Raw genomic sequence first — 19,186 nt, forward strand, 5'->3', positions numbered from 1 at the left:
AAAGCTAGCCACAGCATCAGGCTACGCTTGTCTCAGAATATCGTGTTCCAGGTGTCCCTGTTGCCCAATTTTAGCTGCGTGTGTATGCACGGGCACGTGTGTGTGTATGGTTTTTGAGGTAAGTGGAGCCTGGGACGACTGTATGTATCTTCTAGAATAACGTCTTCTACGGAACAGATCATGGTATTTTCTTTTTTATTTGACAAATAAAAACACGGTGAGGGTGCCAATGATTTCTGCACTATGAAGCTGCCAGAAGGTATCCTGAGCTGCTTTGCAGTTCTAAGAATACTAGATGATACAGAAACACCTCCTGGGTCTAGCCGGCATTATTGGAGAATGAGTCGTTTCACAAAAGTGGATTTTTCTGATAAATAAAGCTTACTCCTGTAAGTACCAATGCTTAAAATATTTTCACCCACTTCGGATACAAATCTTTCTTTTTTTTTAAATGCTTATTTATTTTATTTTGAGAGACAGATGGGGGGGGGGGCAGACAGAGAGAGAAAGAATCCGAAGCAGGCTCCAGGCTCCGAGCGGTCGGCACAGAGCCCGACGCGGGGCTCGAACCCACGAACCGGGAGATCATGACCTGAGCTGAAGTCGGACGCTTAACCGACTGAGCCACCCAGGCACCCCAAGTTTGTGCCTTAAACCATATCGCTTTTCATCCCGTGGTAACTACCATTTTACTCCCAGTTTTTCGAGTTTGACTTTTTTAGATTCCACATGTAAGTGAGGTCACACACTACTTGTCTTTCTGTGACTTCTCTAACTTAGCGTAATGTGCCCAGGGGCCATCCGTGTTGTCACAGGTGGCAAGATACGCTCCTTTTGTCGTGGCTGAATAATACTTGATTGTGTATGTATACCACATCTTTTTTATCCATCCATCCATCCATGGACATTTAAGTTGTTTGCATCTCTCGTCGCTTCAGCTACAGTATCTCTCAGGCCTACCTTACCTAGCAACAGTGCCTAGTATAGGACATACTTAATAGATTTTGATTAATGCCATAAAGCTGTTAATGTACAAAACGCAAGGAGAGTAGGGCTTGACTGTTGCCCAGAACACATTATTATTTATCAAAAGAGAGAGTGCCAGTTTGAAATGGTCAGCTGGGAAATGCAGAAAAATGAAGCCAGAGATACAGCAGAATGACAGTTCGAGTGCTGGCTGTGGGGTATGGTGGCCCCATTAAAGAGTTGCTGCCTTCCAAGGGCGCCTGGGTGGCTCAGTCGGTTAAGCGGCCGACTTCGGCTCAGGTCATGATCTCGTGGTCCGTGGGTTCAAGCCCTGCGTCGGGCTCTGTGCTGACAGCTCAGAGCCTGGAGCCTGTTTCAGATTCTGTGTCTCCCTCTTTCTCTGACCCTCCCCTGTTCATGCTCTCTCTCTCTCTGTCTCAAAAATAAATAAATGTTAAAAAAAAAAAAAAGAGTTGCTGCCTTCTGAATCTCTAGGGGTCCAGCGGGCCTCTCCAAGGGACCTCCGTCTTTGTGTGCTCATATGGCAGTAGTGTCCGAGGGTGTCTAGAAGATCGCACAGCTAGTAAGTGGTCAGGGAGGTTTGCTGAGACATCTAAAAAACAAAGCACTCGCTGAAGCACCTCCTGACTTTGATAGTATCTGTTTTTTCAAGTTTTATTTATTTAAGGACTCTCCATCCCCAACGTGGGGCTTAAACTCATGACCCTGAGATCCAGGCGCGCAGGGTCTTCCAACTGAGCCAGCCAGGCACCCCGATGGTATCTTCTGAAACACACAAGTTTTTTAAGTTTGATGAAGTCAGGGGCGCCTGGATGGGCTCAGTCAGTTAAGTGTCTGACTCTTGATTTTTGCTCAGGTCATGACGTCATGGTTTTTGAGTTCAGGCCTGCACAGAACCTGCTTGGGATTCTCTCTCCCTCTCTCTCTGGCCCTCCCTCCCCGCCCCTCAAAATAAATAAATAAACATTAAAGAAAAGATTCTCTAAAAAATTCGATGAAGTCAAATTGATCTATTTTGTTGTTGTTGCTTGCGTTTTGGGTGTCGTATCTAAAAAATCATTGCCTGATGCGAGGTCGTAAAGATTTACCCTTATGTTTTCTTCTAAGAGTGTTATAGTTTAAGCTCTTACCTTTAGGTCTTCGATTCGTTTTGAGTTACTTTTTGTGTATGGTGTGAGGTAGGGGTCCAACCGTATTCTCTGAAACACTATTTGTTGAAAAGACCATTCCTTCCCCCACTCGATTAATGTAGCTGTGTAGTAAGTTTTCAAATCAGAAAGCATGAGCCTTCCAAATTTGTTCTCCATTTTCCAAATCATTTTGGCTATTCTGGATCCCTTGTGTGCCCATATGGATTTTAGGATCAGCCTGTCCATTTGTGAAAAACAAAACAAAACAAAACAAAAACCCAAAAAAACCCAACAACCCAGCTGGCATTTTGATAGGGATTGTGTACAATCTGTAGATGGCTTTGGGAGTATTGCCACATTAACAATATTAAGTCTTGCGATCCATGGACACAGGATGTCTTTCCACTTATTTGGGCTTTTTAACATGTCATTCAACATTGTTCTGTAGTTTCTAGTGTGCACGTGTTGTACCTCCGTGGTCCAATCTATTCCAAAGTATTTGATTCCTTTCGATGCTGTTGTAAATGGAATTGTTTTCTTAATTTCATATTTGGATTGCTCACTGCAAGCGTGTAGAAATGCAATTGGCTTTTGCATATCGATCTTGTATCCTTCAACTTTGTGTAACTTATTTATTAGTTTGAATAGTTTTTTGGATTCCTTGTGGTTTTCCTGTACAAGATTATGTCATCTGCGCACACAGATAGTTTTACTTCCTCCTTTACCAATCTGGATGCCTTTTACTTCATTTTCTTGCCTAATTTGCCTGGTTAGAACCTTCAGAACAATGTTGAATAGAAGTGATTAAAGTGGACAGCCTGGTGTTGTTCTTAAACTTAGAGGGAAGCTTTCAGTCTTTCATCATTAAGTAGGATGTTAGCTGTGGGTTTTTCATCGATGCCCTGTATCAGGTTGAAGGAGTTCCCCTTCTATTCTTAGTTTTTTGAGTTTTTTTGAGTTTTGTTTTTTGTTTTGTCTTTTGTTTTGTCATGAAACGGTGCCGGATTTTGTCAAATGCTTTTTCTGTATCTGTTAAGGTGACCGTTGGTTTATTATATTGATATGTTGTATTACTCTGATTGATTTTCATATGTTAGTTCCATCTTGCAGTGCTGGGATAAATCCCAGTGAGTGGGTCATGTTGTAGTATGTGCACATAGAGATAGATTTGTGTACATCTGTGATTATTCTTGAAACGTCTTTCTTCATAGAAATGGAATTACTGTGTCAAATTTGATAGCTGTTCTCAAATCCCTATAAAAACGCCCTGTGAAGTTATACCCCCACCAGTAGAGTAGGAAGTGCCTTCTTCCTCATGTCCCTGGCAGCACTGGGTATTATTTATCTTCAATGTTTGCTCAAATGTTGGGTGAAAATGGTATTTGATTTACTGCTGTAATTTGAATTTCATGATTCCTGGTGAGTTGGGGCATCTTCTGACCCTTTTATGGTCCATTTGTATTTCCTTTCCTGTGAACCAACTAGATCTTTTTTTGTAGAAATGGAGAAGGCAGGGAAGACCCTCAGGCCTCAAGAGAAAATGTTCTAGAGCGCATGGAAAAACCCTGATGTCTAGGTAGAGTGTCACTAATGCGACCAGGAAGTCCTTTGACAACACTATTCTAGCGATGGTAGTTTTATTTTCATTCTGCCTTTGAACTTGGGAGGTGTAGGGACAGATACAGTTTTTCCGATCATTTGAGAGTGGCCTGAGTGATTGATACCTGTCTGGGCTGTTCTTGGCTACGGCCTCTGTGATTTCCTCCTGGCCTCATCCCCCCCCCCCCCCCCGCCCCCCGTACTCCTGCTTTGTCCCCTGCCCGCCTTACTACCAACCCATCGCCAGGTTTACCCTGCTATCTCCTATTTTGCTCCTGGGCCAACTCTACTTTTATTTATTTTTTATTTTTTTAAGTAGGCTCCACACCCAACGTGGGGCTGGAGCTCACGACCCTGCGATCAAGAGTTGCACGCTCCACTGAGTGAGCCAGCCAGGCGCCCCCAAGCCTACTTTTATAAAGAGATGTTTTGTTCATGAGGGATTTCATTGAATGTACATGTGGCTCACTTAGTGCGTCTTTCTCTCTCTCTTTCTCTCTCCCTCCCTTCTTTCTTCTCTCTCTCCTTCTCTTTCCAGTACCAGCTGGTATCAGTATGGTTTTTCTTTGCCCCCACCCCCTCACTGCCTCCTGTCTCCCTGAGTCACTCCATCTGCCTTGTCACTGGAACAGCCTGGGTGCCGTCCCCAAAGTGGGGCCTGTGGGATGGACGATTTGCCATTTCCCAGGGGCTTCTCTGCAGGGAGGCAGTTCTGGAAGGCAGGCAGGTCCACTGATGACCAAGAGTCAAGGCTGGCTCTCCCCTAAGAGCGCTCCAGCTCTAGGAGAGCAAAACCATCTTGGAGGAGTGAGGCATGAGGTCACGCGACTAACCAATAGCTGTAATGGGTATCAGACCCTCCCTCAAGCCCCAGTCTGCCACCGCTGTGAAGTCAGAGTCCCCTCCCCTAGGCCTCGGTTGACTCATCTGTGAAAGAGGAGACTAGAGTAGGGACTGGTAACGTCTAACTGTTGGACACTCTGTTTTTAACTGGCCCAATTCCAGGAGTTTCTGCCCGGCAAAGCTTTGTATATTTAGCTGCTCAGTTTGTGCCAGTGGGAAGACTAAGGAGGATTTTGGTAAGTTTTTCTTTTTTGGTCTGTTGAGCAAATCTGACACTCCTAATGGAATTTCCATGAGTTACAGGAACTGACAGGGCTCTGGCCAGCCTCATCTTTTACCGACTGCATTGTCTTTCTGTAAAAAGACTTCGAGGAAGGCGGTAAATACCCCCCCCCACCCCCCCACGAACGTGGTGAGGCTCTCCCGGAGGGACCATTCGACTTGGGTCCTGTTATCAGAGAGCCCGGGAAGGGCATCCAGGAGAGTTGGGGAAGGGACGGATGCCGAGGGCCAACGGAGAGCGCTTCCTTTCTGGCGGTCTCAGCGGCTCCGCACGGCGCTGGGGGGTGGGGGTGGGGGGGTTCCTGGTCGGGTCCGGGGGTGCAGGAGGAAGCAAGGCCACCGGGAAGGGCGCGTCCGGGAGGCCGGGACTCCCGCCCGAGGCCCCGGCGGTGGCCCGCGGCAGGCCGGGCGCCAGCGGGCCCCGGGCTCGGCCGGAGCAGGCGGCGGCCACACTGCGCATGCTGCCGCCGCTTCGCCGCGGCTTCTGCCGCTGCCACGGCTACCCGGGCGGCGGCGGCGGCGGCGGCGGCGGCGGCGGCGGCGGCGGCGGCGGCGGCTGCTGCTGCTGCTCTGCCCTGCCGCTGTCACTTCCAGTTCCTACTTCGGCGATCCAGGTCCGGGTCACCGGTTCCCCGCCGCCGGCCCGGTCCCTCCAGGCCGCTCTCCCTGCCCGGCTCCGGCTCCGGGCCGGAGGGGCCAGCGCGCGGCGGCCGAGCGGGGTCCCCGGGAAGCCGCTCCCGCCCGCCCCGCCGCCCCGCGCGCCCCGGCCCGGCTCGCCGCCAGCGCACCCGGCGGGAGCGTCTCCCGCACCCCGCTCGGCGCCGCGCTCCTCCGCCCGCCGAGCCGCACGGCCCTGGAAGCAAGAACTTGAGGGCGAGAATCTGGCTTCCCTTTAGATCTTTAAAAAAAAAAAAAAAGGCATAAAGAAAATCCTTCGGCCGGAGAGGTGGCGGGCGCGGCACGGAGTTTGGAGACGGGCGCCCCCTCCTCGCCCGCGTTCGGGAGCAAAGTTGCAGCCGCCCCTCCCCGCCCGGGCGAGCCGAGCCCCAGCTCTCCAGTTTCGCCCGGGTGGCGGCCGCGCTCCGCGCAGGGTCCCAGCTCCGGCCGGGGCGCGCGGTTCCCGCAGCCTTGGCACGGGCTCGCCCGCCCGCTCGCCGGCCCCGTGACTCGCGAGGGCGAGCCGCTTCCAGGAGGCGGCGGCGGCGGCGGCGGCGGCGGCGGCGCGGCCGGAGCGAGCGAGCGAGCAGCGGGAGGAGCAGCGGGCAGCGGCCGAGCCAGGTGACCTGCCTGGGGGCTAGGGGTCAGGGGAAGGGGAGAGCGCGAGGGCCGGGGTGGTGCCGCAGGACCGGGGTTGCAGAGGAGCCGCCCTTCCTCCCCCTGCCGTGGCTCGCAGCCCCGGCCGCGGGGTCGGTGCCGGGCCAGGGCCTGGCGGTGCCCTGGGATCCCGGGGGCCGGGAGTGGGGGGCGGGGGGCCGAGGGCGCGGAGCGAGGACGCGCCAAACTTAGGGGCGAGTTGTCCGGCCCTGGCCGCTGGGTTTGCAGCGGACAGGAGTCCTTCTTCCCGCCCCCCCCCCTCCCGAACCAGGGCGGGAGTCAACAGCACTATTTTCGATACTAATTTGATGCCTCCCCCCTCCCCACCCCCTCAGTCCCCGGCATCCGCACGTTTGGGGATATCTTTGGCGTCGAGTACACAGGTCTGTCGCAGGAAGGGTTTGTGGCTGTACTCTACAAGGTGTACCGACGTGCCCGTAGTTAATTTCGAGTTTTCATTTTCCAGTCATTTAGGAACCCAACAGGTATTTGAGCTATTTCGTTTCTTAGCTCTCGAGTGGAGAGCCCTCAAGTTTATCTCTTGTCTCTTCAAAAACCTTGTTTTCATTTTTTGGTTTGTTATTGTTTGGGGCTATAGGGGTGACTCACATGATTTGTTTTTCTTTTCTTAACGTGTAGCGGGAATAAAAATAGAATACGGGAATATATTTGTCTATGCGGCTACTTAGCTTTTTGTGAATAAAAAGCTTTATATAACCTAAAAACCATCACCGAAACGGGTAGATTTCGGTTGAGGTTCTGCAAAGTATTAACAGTTTAAACTGCAAGACCCTAAGGTGCAAACTGCCTTTCTAACTTCTATTTGCCTGGAAAGCCCACGATTTGTCCTTGAACTTCCTATCTTAATTTTGACATTGACCACGGTAAGGGGAGCTGGGATGACATCATTTGCTCCAGCCACGGTCCTGGTGTTCTGTGACTGAGGGCACCTCTCTCCGAAACGTAAGGCCAGGGCCTGCCCTTGTACTTCAGCTGAGGCATTTCCAAGGATTTCTCTGAAGCAAAGTATTATGCTACATGCCAGGCGGTACCGCAGTTCACTCTTACATAAGCCGGCTCCAGGCTCTGGGTGTGTGCTTGGAGGAGTTCATAGCAGCGAGTTCTCAGCCTCCGGGGGTGGTGCTGGTTGGTGATTGGAGTTTGGAACAAAGTGAAATTTGCAGCTTGGATTCTCAGCTTGGGTTTCTTTGCTGCTTAATTTTTCAGAATGTCTTGTACTTAACCTTATCTGAAACTCGCCGTGCCCTTGGAAAAGCGTGTAGGAGAGGTGGCATTACTCTTCGTTTGCCAGAGAAACGGAAAAGTTAGTTCACCGAAGTCATACAGACAGCTTACCCGTGGTAGCGTTAAAGCTCCAATATAGATCTTCTGCTCTCTACCCAGGAGTTTGTTTGGTTTGTTTTTACTAATAGAGGACATTTTAAAGCTAAAAAAAATTTTTTTAAGTTTATTTATTTTGAGAGGCAGAGAGAGCAGAAGAGGGGCAGCGAGAGAGAGAGAGAGAGAGGGAGAGAGAGAGAGACTCTCAGGCAGGCTCCGTGCTGTCTGCGCAGAGCCTGATGCGGGGCTCGAACCCACGAACCGTGAGATCATGACCTGAGCCGAAACCAAGAGTCAGATGCTTAACTGACTGAGCCACCCAGGCACCCCTAAAACACTTTTATACAAAAGTGTTTCATTTGGCACATTTCATGGATGGTATGTCTTCTGAGCTACTCATTTTTTCGATTCTTTCTGCCAACTCACATCTTGGCCTTGTCTTTGCTCGCACAGGGCTGGCGCTGTGCTTAAGGGTGAGGACAGGAGTAAAGCTTTCCAAAGGAGGGTCTGTGGTTGTTGTATTTATCTGCTGTCTTTGTCCTCCCCATGCATCTTTGGGGACAGCAGGTGCCGAATAGAGTCAGCAAACCAGGGCCCGGAAATGTCCGATATTTGTTTGACATCATCAGTCCAAGTATAATATTACTTCAGTCTTTACAAAGAAACTCATTCAGGAGGAGAAATTGGAGAGCGCGAATTTGGTTCCTTTACAGCGGCCCGCTCATCACCGTGCTTAGGAACTTAAGATGCAAAGGAGGAAAAGGAGTGGAGTGCCTACCGCTTCTCAAGCACCTACTGTGTTCTAGGTACTGTGCTAGGTACTTTAGGCATATTACCTTGTTTAATCCTCCCGACAGTCCTGGCAGGGAGGTGGTGTTGTGCCCATTACACAGTGGAGGAAACTGAGGTTTGGGGATGATCCGGGCAAATGCGCCAATCAGAACGGCGCTGCTGATGGGCCTTACTCCAGGGCTCATTCCCTTTGCCATGTGCCAGGCTGTCCCCACAAAGGAGCTATTGATAAATATAGGAACACCAAGCTGCTTGGCTTTCAGATATGGCCGGACATCAGAGCCACCTGGGTGCTTCTACAAAATACAGACATTGTGGTCCCCCCAACCCCCCCCCCGCCCCCCGCTGAGCTTAATTGGCCTGCGGTGAGGCCCAAGCCTAGGTATTTCTTCTTCTTCTTCTTTTTTTAACGTTTAAATAAATTTGGTATTGAAGGGGCGCCTGGGTGGCTCGGTCGGTTAAGCGTCCGACTTCGGCTCAGGTCATGATCTCACGGTCTGTGAGTTCGAGCCCCGCGTCGGGCTCTGTGCTGACAGCTCAGAGCCTGGAGCCTGCTTTCGATTCTGTGTCTCCCTCTCTCTCTGACCCTCCCCCGTTCATGCTCTGTCTCAAAAATAAATAAACATTAAAAAAAAATTTAAAAAGTAAATAAATAAATAAATAAATTTGGTATCGAAATATTACATGAGTTCAGGAAACCGCACAAATCCTAAGTATACAGTTTGACGAATCTTTACGAATTGAACACATCCGTATAATCAGCACACCAATTAAGAAACACAACCTCGGGGCGCCTGGGTGGCTCAGTGGGTTAGGCGTCCGACTTCAGCTCACATCATGATCTCGCAGTCCATGGGTTCGAGCCCCACCTCGGGGCTCTGTGCTGACAGCTCAGAGCCTGGAGCCTGCTTCGGATTCAGTGTCCCCTCTCTCTCTGCCCCTCCCCCCACTCACCTTCTGACTCTTTCTCTCTCTCGAAAATAAATAAACATAAAAAAAATTAAAAAAAAAAGAAACACAACATTATCAGCACCCAGAAACCACCTTCAGTGCCCCTTCCCAGTCACCACCCCTCACCAGTGGGCCCCACGGCCCTGACTTCTAAGACAATAGATACATTTTTTTTTTCTGCTTTGGCACATTATATGAGTGGAATTATACAGCATGTACTCGTTTATATAAGGTTTCTTTCACTCAGGGTAAATTTGTACAAGTCACCCATGTTATGGATACTAGTGGCTCGTTCTTTTCATTGCTGGTACTGTCCCATCATGTGGACGTCCCATGGTTTGTTTATCCGTTCACCTGTTGATGGTGGTTTCCAGGTTTTGGTTGCTGTGACAGTGCTGGCCTCGGGCATGTCTTCTGGTACGCGTTTCTGTGGGGTTTGTACCTACGGATGGCACAGCTGGGTCATCGGGTAGGTATATGTTCAGCTTGAGTAGGTACCGCCCGACAGTTTCCCAAAGGCACCGTGTCTTGTAATTATTTTGTTTCGAGAGGTCCCCCCAGTCGTTCTAATGTGCAGCCAGAGTTGAGAACCGTTTCCGTGGTATATCTAGAGTTCAGCAGTCTAGCAACCTCCAGCGTCCGTCACCCAGCTGAGAACCGTAAAGAAAGACATGCCAAGCTTCTTCCGCAGCTTGAGAGCTTCTGGAAAATCTTCTCTGCTGGATTGGGGGACTATCATTCCCGTTCTCGTAATCCTTTGTGCCAAGCTATCTTTTTTTTTAACTCAAAAAAATGTTTATTTATTTGACAGAGAGAAGAGCGCAAATGGGTGAGGGGAAGAGAGAGAGAGGGAGAGGGAGACAGAGAATTGCAAGCAGGCTCTGCCCTGAGAGCTCAGAACCCGACTTGGGGCTCGAACTCACCCACTGTGAGATCACGGCCTGAGCTGAAACCAAGAGTCAGATGCTTAACGGACTGAGCCACCCAGGCACCCCTGTGCCAAGCTGTCTTAATGCTGATGGGCCATTCTCACTATGGGGAACTGTGGACACGTTGATCTCTCTCCTAGTCTTGGTGCTTCTCGAAGGCAGGAACCTGGGTTTGATCATTCTTATAATCCCAGCCCTCAGTTTAACAGGTACGCGTAGCAGGTACTCAGGAACTGTTTATGAAGTGAGTGATCAGTAGAATGACTGAACGGTGAGGGAAAGTCTGGGCTGCAGAGAGATACCGCATCGTTGCCTTAAGGCTTACGCACTCTATTCCTGGGAGACTGCTTCAGGATCCCACTCGGAGCCTGATGACTTTTACTTATCTAACTGAGCTCGTTGGCATTATGGGTCATCTGGTTGCTCATCCCTAAACGGATTAGAAATAGAAAATTATATTAGATGAGATAAGGTTTGTGGAAGCACTTTGTAAACTGGGGAACAGCATCTGGATAGAAGGTCGTGATAAAGGGAGAAGGGGGGGGGGCTGCTGGGGACTAGACGTACCGGCAGGGGTAGAGAGAGTTCACGTCCATGTACCACATGGAGGCAATGAAGTCAACAGCGCGTCAGGGAAGGAGCCAGGAAAACTCTAAAAAGAGCAGACCCCCAAATACATAACCACCCGGGGCCTTTTGGCGTGGGGTCAGGCAACCCCCCCCCCCCCAGTAGACGATTATTTGCAAATGATAACATTGCGTTATCAAAAAAAAATTTTTTTGCTTAAGTCTTTAGCCGTGTTAAGCAAAGTCTATTAAGAAGTGAGTCATGCTTTAGAGAGAAGATCTTCTTTTGAAATCTTAACATTAAAAACAACTCGGATACAGGGGCGCCCGGGTGGCTCAGTCGGTTAAGCTTCCGAATCTCGATTTCAGCTCAGGTTACGATCTCACAGTTCTTGGTATCAAACCCTGCGTTGGGCTCTGCGCTGACATCGTGGAACCTTCTTGGGATTCTCTCTCTGCCTCTCTCTCTCTCTATCTGCCCCTTCCCTGCTCATGCTGTCTCTCTCTCTCTCTCTCTCTCTCTCAAAATAAATAAACTTAAAAAAAAAAGTAAAAACAAACAAACAAAAAACCCAACTGGGACACAGGCAGGGGTAGACTGTGGCCTCTGTAAAATGATAGCTTCTCCCAGATTTCTGAGCTTTTACACCAGTTACTTTGAGAATTTAAACAGGGAGGAACCTTAAAACAGGAAAACAAAATCCAGCCATCTTGTTCCTTAGTTCCATGATTTATTGGACAGAGACCGCATGATTTTGGGAAAAAAACCTTTTTTAAAGTTTTTTTTTAAATTTATTTTGAGAGAGAGGGAGAGAGAGAGAGTACCAAGCAGGCTCTGCACTGTCAGCACAGAGCACGATGTGGGGCTCCAACCCACAAACTGCAAGATTCTGACCTGAGCCCAAACCAAAAGTCAGATGCTTAACTGACTGAACCAGCCAGACGGCCCTGGAAAAGAACATTTTTTAAAAGTAAAGTTGATGGGGGCTCCTGGGTGGCTCAGTCGGTTAAGCGTCTGACTTCAGCTCAGGTCACGATCTCGCAGTCCGTGAGTTCGAGCCCCGCGTCGGGCTCTGGGCTGATGGCTCAGAGCCTGGAGCCTGCTCCCGATTCTGTGTCTCCCTCTCTCTCTGCCCCTCCCCCGTTCATACTCTGTCTCTCTCTCTCTCAAAAATAAATAAACATTAAAAAAAAAAATTAAAAAAAAAAAAAAGTAAAGTTGATGGTAAAATCTCCACATATTTTCTAACACTTAACAGCCCTCTTCTGCGTTTGTTTTTTTTTTTTTTTTTTTTTTTTTGGGACAGAGAGAGACAGAGCATGAACGGGGGAGGGGCAGAGAGAGAGGGAGACACAGAATCGGAAACAGGCTCCAGGCTCCGAGCCATCAGCCCAGAGCCTGACGCGGGGCTCGAACTCACGGACCGCGAGATCGTGACCTGGCTGAAGTCGGACGCTTAACCGACTGCGCCATCCAGGTGCCCCTTAACAGCCCTCTTCTGAAGGCAAAACAAAGTTGAGCATTTTCTGGAAACTTTGGATGAATAGTGGCAGCCCTCCTTGTCTTTACCAGCAGACATCAGTCCTTTGCCCGTTATTAATATCGTTCATTCACTAATTGAAGTGCTTCTTCTTTTCACTTGTACTTGAAATTCTCTGTGCCTCACATCACAGAAAACAATTTGAATTTAGATGAGAGTGTGTTGAAGTGTGTTTAAAATTATTCCTATGTCCTATTTAATTTGTTTACGTATTTTATTCGGAAGGCTACGTGAAGACGGTTGAAATTTCTGTGATATTGTGGCTCAGTGATATCCCCGGAGCAGAGGTCGGAAACGTTAACTGTCATTTCTGTCAATTTATGTGCAATCTTAAGAGTTTTATGAACTGGTTATGAAAGTTCACATTAAGGTCTCTGGCTGGTTGTCTTACTGTTGTTCTCGATGCTTAGCGTGGCCAAGTTTTAACTGCTGAAGACAATTCGTATATGGTTTCCTTTGTAAGAACTCAGGACTAGAAATGTGTGTGGGGCTCTCATTCCAAGGAGGACCTGGAGAAGACAAAACCACCGAATTCTTCGGAGACTACGAATTATTCAGTTGTTGACCACAGGAACTTCCTCAGCCGCCATTTTGTGTGCGAGGAATAGAAACCATTTGGACGGATTCCTCTTGGAGTCGAAAAAATCAGGAATGCTTTTCACTCTTTTCTAGTCTAGGCATGAGCTAGAAGAACGTGAAAAAGGAATATTTTCAGTTTCTCACATTGATTACCTGGAGGAGATAGTTTAACTTTTGTGTCTTTTAAGACCAACATATTCATTTCTTAATTACAGTAGCTTGAAACTTAAAAATACACTCCAGGGGCGCCGGGGTAGCTCAGTCGGTTAAGCGTCCGACTTCAGCTCAGGTCCTGATCTCACAGTCTGTGAGTTCGAGCCCCGTGTCGGGCTCCGTGCCGACAGCTCGGAGCCTGGAGCCTGCTTCGGATTCCGTGTCTCCCTCTCTCTCTCTGCCCCTCCCCTGCTCCTGCTCTGTCTCTCTCTGTCTCAAAAATAAAATAAAATATAATAATTTTTAAAAAAGGTTTAAAAAAATAAAAATACACTCCAGAGCAAGATGCTTGTTTTGTTTTTGTTTTTTGCTTGTTGTTTTAGTTAAACAATTCGACAAATGGCTTTCTATGTTTGGTGATGACTGACAAAAAACATTTTCCCTTGCCCCTGGGAAATAAGTAATAAAACTGATGAATTGGGCATAGTTGAAGGGGGAAATCAAAACCAATTGCCTCTATACAAAAAACCACGGTAGGCAGTACTTAAAAAGGAAGCATGTCATTTCTGAATTGGGTTGAATATATATATTTTTAAAAAAATTTTTTAAAAATGTTTATTTTTGAGAGACAGAGAGAGACATGGCATGAGTGGGAGAGGGGCAGAGAGAGAGGGAGACAGTATCCAAAGCAGGCTCCAGGCTCTGAGCTGTCAGCACAGAGCCCGTTGCGGGGCTTGAACTCCAGCTGTGAGATCATGACCTGAGCCGAGGTCCGATGCTCAGCCGACTGAGCCACCCAGGCGCCCCTGGGTTGAATATATATTGATAATACCAAAGGGAATGTGTTTTGTTAGAAAATTTGATCAATTGAATCTTTCTGCTGGGAGATATACAAGTTATCTTGTTTTAAATCTCACTCAAAAAAAAATTTTTTTTTTATTTTAGAAAGAGAGAGAGAGTACAAGTAGGGGAGGGGCAGAGGGAGAGAGCGAGAAAGAGAGAGAGAGAGAGAGAGAGAGAGAATCTCAAGCAGGCTTCACGCTGAGACCCTGTGGACGGGAAGGACTTGATCCCACACCCTGGAATTATGAGTTGACCAAAATCAAGAGTTGGACACTCAACTGACTGAGCCGCCCAGGCGCCCCTCTAATTTGGTTTTAACGTTGATTGTAATCCAGGCCGTTTCAGGGGGCAACAGAACACAATATAGCTCTTTACTAAAACCACACAATGTAGGCCAGCTATCCCCTACTCCAGCCCCCTCCTACTCTGGTCATATGTTATCCCATAGCGGGAGCCCCCAGGGATCAGTGTGAGGGGTGATGACTTTGGAGTTCCTAGGGAAAAGATGCCCAAGGTCTGGCCTTTGAATTGCAAATGAAGAAGGGTGAGGGCACTTGCTAGTTTTTCAGGGCCTCTGCTTACCCGCTTTTTAGAGGGGATAGATGTCCACCCAGTTCAGAAGCTGCTCCATATCTGCATTTCATCTGGAAGAAAGACTTAGGGCACCAGACATCTGTCTGCTTAGCTCTGGGCTCAGGCAGACCCCGGCGAACTGGACCCCATCACACAGAGGGGTGTGTGGGTTCAGAGAGCTGGCTCATCCGAGAGAACATAGAGCCACCCATCATTTCTATTTGCCTTCTGGCAGAAGATCTACCTTCCTAATTAAGTTCTGCTTAGACAAATAGAGTCAAATCCCAGCTTTATACTTTCTTGGGAACTTGAATATTATTACAGAGATCAGCCGTATCAGTTGAGGGATTGAAAAGGGCAACAGGGAAAAGGAAGGATTAAATTAAGGGAAAGGTGGAAACAGCACTTTGCAAAGCAGTGAGTGACACGGTTATTAAGGGCTTGTCTCACCCTGGACAATAGCAGACACGTTTCTCTACCCTTGGAAGTGCGGACGTCATTTTACAAGGCATGTTTAAGGTGTTAAGCTCTTAGCATCTTTTATGAAGAGCCCAGCCTGAGAAGCAGGCCTGAACATTTCATCTTGTAATTCGTCTATTTTTAAAAAATGTTTATTTATTTTTGAGAGAGAGAGAGAGAGAGAGACAGAGCATGAGCGGGGAAGGGGCAGAGAGAGAGGGAGACACAGAATCCGAAGCAGGCTCCAGGCTCCAAGCTGTCAGCACAGAGCCCGACGTGGGGCTTGAACTCATGCACCGGGAGATCATGACCTGAGTCCAAGGCGGACGTTTGACTGAGCCACACAGGTGCCCCTTCGTCTATTCTTCATGGCTAGGTCTCCAGCAAACAGGATATTTCCCAATAATTTGCGAGAAGCATCTGGCAGCCAGTATTTTACCAACAAAAGAAATGTAAGCACTTCTTTGGGGGCACAAGTGTTGCGATAGCATTCCTTGAAGACATGCTGGTGTTTGGGAATGTGTTATGGATTGGGGAAAATTTTGATTTGGGATCGAAAAATTACTTTTCAGGAAAGACAACAGGATGGAAAACCATGGTTTCGTGCTTGGTGAGCCCATGCATGGGTGGCTTCTTTATTTGCTCCATTTTACATACTATCCTTTTTGTTTTCATCCTACAACAAATGTCTCCCTTAGTGCCTGGCGTCTCCCAGGGGCTCAGTAAGTATTTGTCCAATGGAGAATGACCGGATGCGTGTTTTTAAAGTTTATTTTAGATAGCTTGTGTATCTAAGAGTCTGTATGTAAAATATCAGGAGTTGACTTTTATTCGGAGAAATGACTCTTTAGTGAGTGTAAGTAAGGGTAAGGAGAAAGCTGAGTCTCTTCTAATACAGTATCTACTCAACTTCTTTCTGCCAAGCTGGACTACCTGTTTCGTGGTTTTCAAAAATTAAAAAGAAAAAAAGAAAAGACAGTTAATGGTATGCGAGTTAGGTCCCATAATGTCGAAGGGAAGACCTTTTCTGCTTTTCCAGTCCTCCGCTCACCTCTTATTTCTTACGTTACCCAAACTCTCTTGATTTCATTGGGTTTTCAAGACGTGACGTTTGCACACATTAGGACTCGGTAACTTTGATTCTCGAATGTGATCCCAGGCGGTACCTTCGCTTCCTTCAACGTTCTTCCCTTCTCTCAATCACCATCTTCAAGGAGAAGAATCTGTTTTACCAAGCGATGGAAAATAAATAAGCCCCGATTTATCAAGTTCTGCCAGAAAAAAAAAAAAAAAGACCTTTTCTCTGTCTTTCCTTCGGGGGAAGGCATACCAAAAGGGCAGGTGTTTCTGGTGGAAGAAATACCTGTTTAGCTTTTAGGTGGAAAAGCAAAGACTAATGATCAGCAAGTACTTGTTCACTGTCTCTAGGGTGGGTGCTATGCCTGGCATTGTGGGAACTCGCCGCATTTAACAGCGATACCTCGAGGTATCCGGCTTAGTGATTCCAGGGTCTAGAACATAATACAGAGTTCAGAAGAAGAAGCCCATTGTAGCCTGAGGTGCCGTGTTTGGGGCAGACCCTGTGGAAGGGAGTGATGTTGTTCGGGCCCCCAAGGACAAGGGGGATTCAAATGGTTGAGGAGGGGCGCCTGGGTGGCTCAGTCACTTCAGCGTCCGACTTTGACTCAGGTCTTGAAATAGCGGGTCACTTGCTGTCTGTCTCTCTCTCTCTCAAAATGAATAAACTAAAAAGAAAACCAAACCAGACCAAATGGGTGAGGGAAGTTTTCCATCAGGAGACGTGCACCTGTCAGAGAGAGGCACGGTGAAGAACGTGAAGAATTCTGGGGCAAACGAGGAGACCATGGTGAGAAATGACGGGCTTGAGATGAAATGGCACTTGCAGGCGGGGTTCCGTCAGGCTGAGAGACCTGGGTGTCCGTGGAAAGCACCATTCCATCATGTGTCTGCTATGAGAGCTCGCAAACACCCACCTTGCCGTGCGTGGATTGTATCCCACGTGGACATCTTGCTTGGGATCGGGTGGAGGAAAATTAACTGCTTGACGTCTGTTAGGGCATTGATGGGGCATCTCTGAAAGGACCTACTTTTGAAAATGTGACTCGCATGTGGCCGTGAGCGGGGGGGGGGGGGGGTGCCAAAAGTCTTTGCCAAGGATGTTGTGGGGGGTGATCTCTCAACGAAGAAGACGGTAATCACTTTGGCACAACATCCTTCCTACCCTGATGAGCTGGTGGAAGGGGGTCTTCGGGCATGTGGATTGGAGGCTTTCAATCTGTCACGCCTTCTTGCTTCTCCTGAGTTCCTTCGGCAGAGCCCGTTTTAGAGCGAGGTGTGAAACAGGTGAGTGTGGCTTATGGTGTTTGTCATTTAAGCCATTGACAATGAAACAGTTCAAACGATAGAGCCAACTGCCAGCAAAGCGGTGAAACCCCTCAGCTCTTTGGTGCTTCCTTGCTGTCTGATTCGTAGGTCCTGGTGCTTTGTGGGGAGACCAAAAGGCACCGGTACTGGGACAGGCCAGCCGTTGCAGACTTTGCCCAGACTGGGCACAGAAACTCAGTGAAATCCACAAACATGGAATTTGAAGTACGCAGGTCACCTCACAGTCGCAGGGCTTAATTTTGCAGACAGATACGGGTGTATGTTATTTTAGCCGATAGGTGTTTCCTGGCAAGTCATGTGGGAGTTGAGATTTTCTTCCTTAATCATCTGTCTTTTTATTTTTTTTTTATTTTTTATTTTTTTTCAATATATTAAATTTATTGTCAAATTGGTTTCCATACAACACCAAGTGCTCATCCCAAAAGGTGCCCTCCTCAATACAATCATCTGTCTTTTTTAAAAAAAAATTTTTTTTGTTAATGTTTATGCATTTTTGAGCCGCAGAGAGAGACAGTGTGCAAGCAAGGGTGGTGCAGAGAGAGAGGGAGACACAGAATCCGAAGCAGGCTCCCGGCTCCGAGCTGTCAGCACAGAGCCCAACACGGGGCTTGAACCCACGAACCTTGAGATCGTGACCTGAGCCGAAGTCGGACGCTTAACCGACTGAGTCCCCCTCGGTGCCCCCTGACTTTTTATATTTAATCGTATGCTTTTTTTTTTTTTTTTTAACTTTACCGTAATTTCGGCAATGCTGTTTCTTCAGTTAGGACTAATCATCGATTGTCAAGAGCTTCTCAACCCTTGTGAATTCATCAAATACGTATTAAGCGCCTGCTGCGTGACAGGCACTCTTCTAGACCCCGAGGATACGGAAGTGAAAACGTTTTTTTAAGCCCTGGCTTCATGGGGCTCACATTCGAGGCATCGTTTGTGTTTAAGTTTCTCTGCCAGCACTCCCTGTCGATCGGCCGATGAATGATCCCTTATCGAGCGTCTCACATGCGTTGGATACCGGGCCGCGTCTGTGGGGCAGTTTGGACTCCCAAGAGCCCGCCTTCTAGTTGGAAACGCAGACCTGATCTTAACGCCCACCGAATAAACAGAGAATGTTACAGCGGTAGATGGTTGAGGGCTGAACTGTACAGCGTCCGTACGGACCGGAAGGCTGTGGCAGTTCAGAAGACGGAAGCCCGAGGGTAAGTGGATGTGGGACTTTGGGGGAAGGCAGCGGATGAGCAGGCCAGGGCGTGTAAAGCCACCGCACCGCGGTTCCTTTCTCCGCGGTGCTCCTCCCTGCCTAATCTCCGTGTGGGGTTCTTTTGACGCCGGTGTCTCCGGTGCCTGGGACTCGTGGTGAAGCCGTTGATTCTGCTGGGCTGCAGGGCTCCCACCCTGAACCCGAGCGGACTCCTAGGCCAGCTGGGGCTGCGGAAGCCCTGTCTTCACATGTGCGTCTCCTCCTCAACTGCCTGGCCCGCCTAACAGCCAGGACTGGTCGACCGTTAGACTTTCGGAGGCTATTCTCACCTTCCTGTTGTATCCCTCGATTCTCTCGTTATGGGCAGCGCGGAAACAGGGATAGTGCTCGGGGTGTCTAGAGTCATCGTTCATCCTTGACGTGCGAGGACAGGGAGAAAGTATGAAGGATGTGGACGCTCGTCTGGGACCACACGTCCAGGCATTCTTCACCGTAAAGCGGGCTCTTTTCCGAAGGTTGATTTGCAAGTTATTGTTAGGAACCCGGAAGACATTTTTTTTCCCCCCTAGAAACCAGGTTCTACGCAGGGATTATGTTTTCTGGCTGGCCCACAACAGCCTGTTTAATAAATGCGGTCGAACTATAGAATTCACCCTATGTCTCTGGGAAAATGTGTTCTGCATTCCAATTTGGAACGCTA

The 19,186-nt window shown here is 48.5% G+C and overlaps 1 protein-coding gene across 5 annotated transcripts in view; it reads left to right on the top strand.

The window, feature by feature from the left end:
* Positions 1-19,186, top strand: part of ARHGEF6 (Rac/Cdc42 guanine nucleotide exchange factor 6) — a 102,304-nt gene that overhangs the window by 4,099 nt on the left and 79,019 nt on the right. Inside the window, exon 1 of one of the 5 annotated variants that reach the window (XM_081793925.1) lies at positions 4,692-4,795. The exons of 3 other annotated variants lie outside the window; for them this stretch is intronic. The gene's annotated coding sequence lies outside the window, so the exon portion shown is untranslated. Of the gene's footprint in view, positions 1-4,691; positions 4,796-5,875; positions 6,120-19,186 lie in introns of those variants that run through there. One more of the 5 variants, XM_081793924.1, reaches the window with a different exon arrangement.

This window comes from Panthera onca, chromosome X (assembly GCF_046562875.1).
Source record: "Panthera onca isolate mPanOnc1 chromosome X, mPanOnc1 haplotype 2, whole genome shotgun sequence".
NCBI classification, from domain to species: domain Eukaryota; kingdom Metazoa; phylum Chordata; class Mammalia; order Carnivora; family Felidae; genus Panthera; species Panthera onca.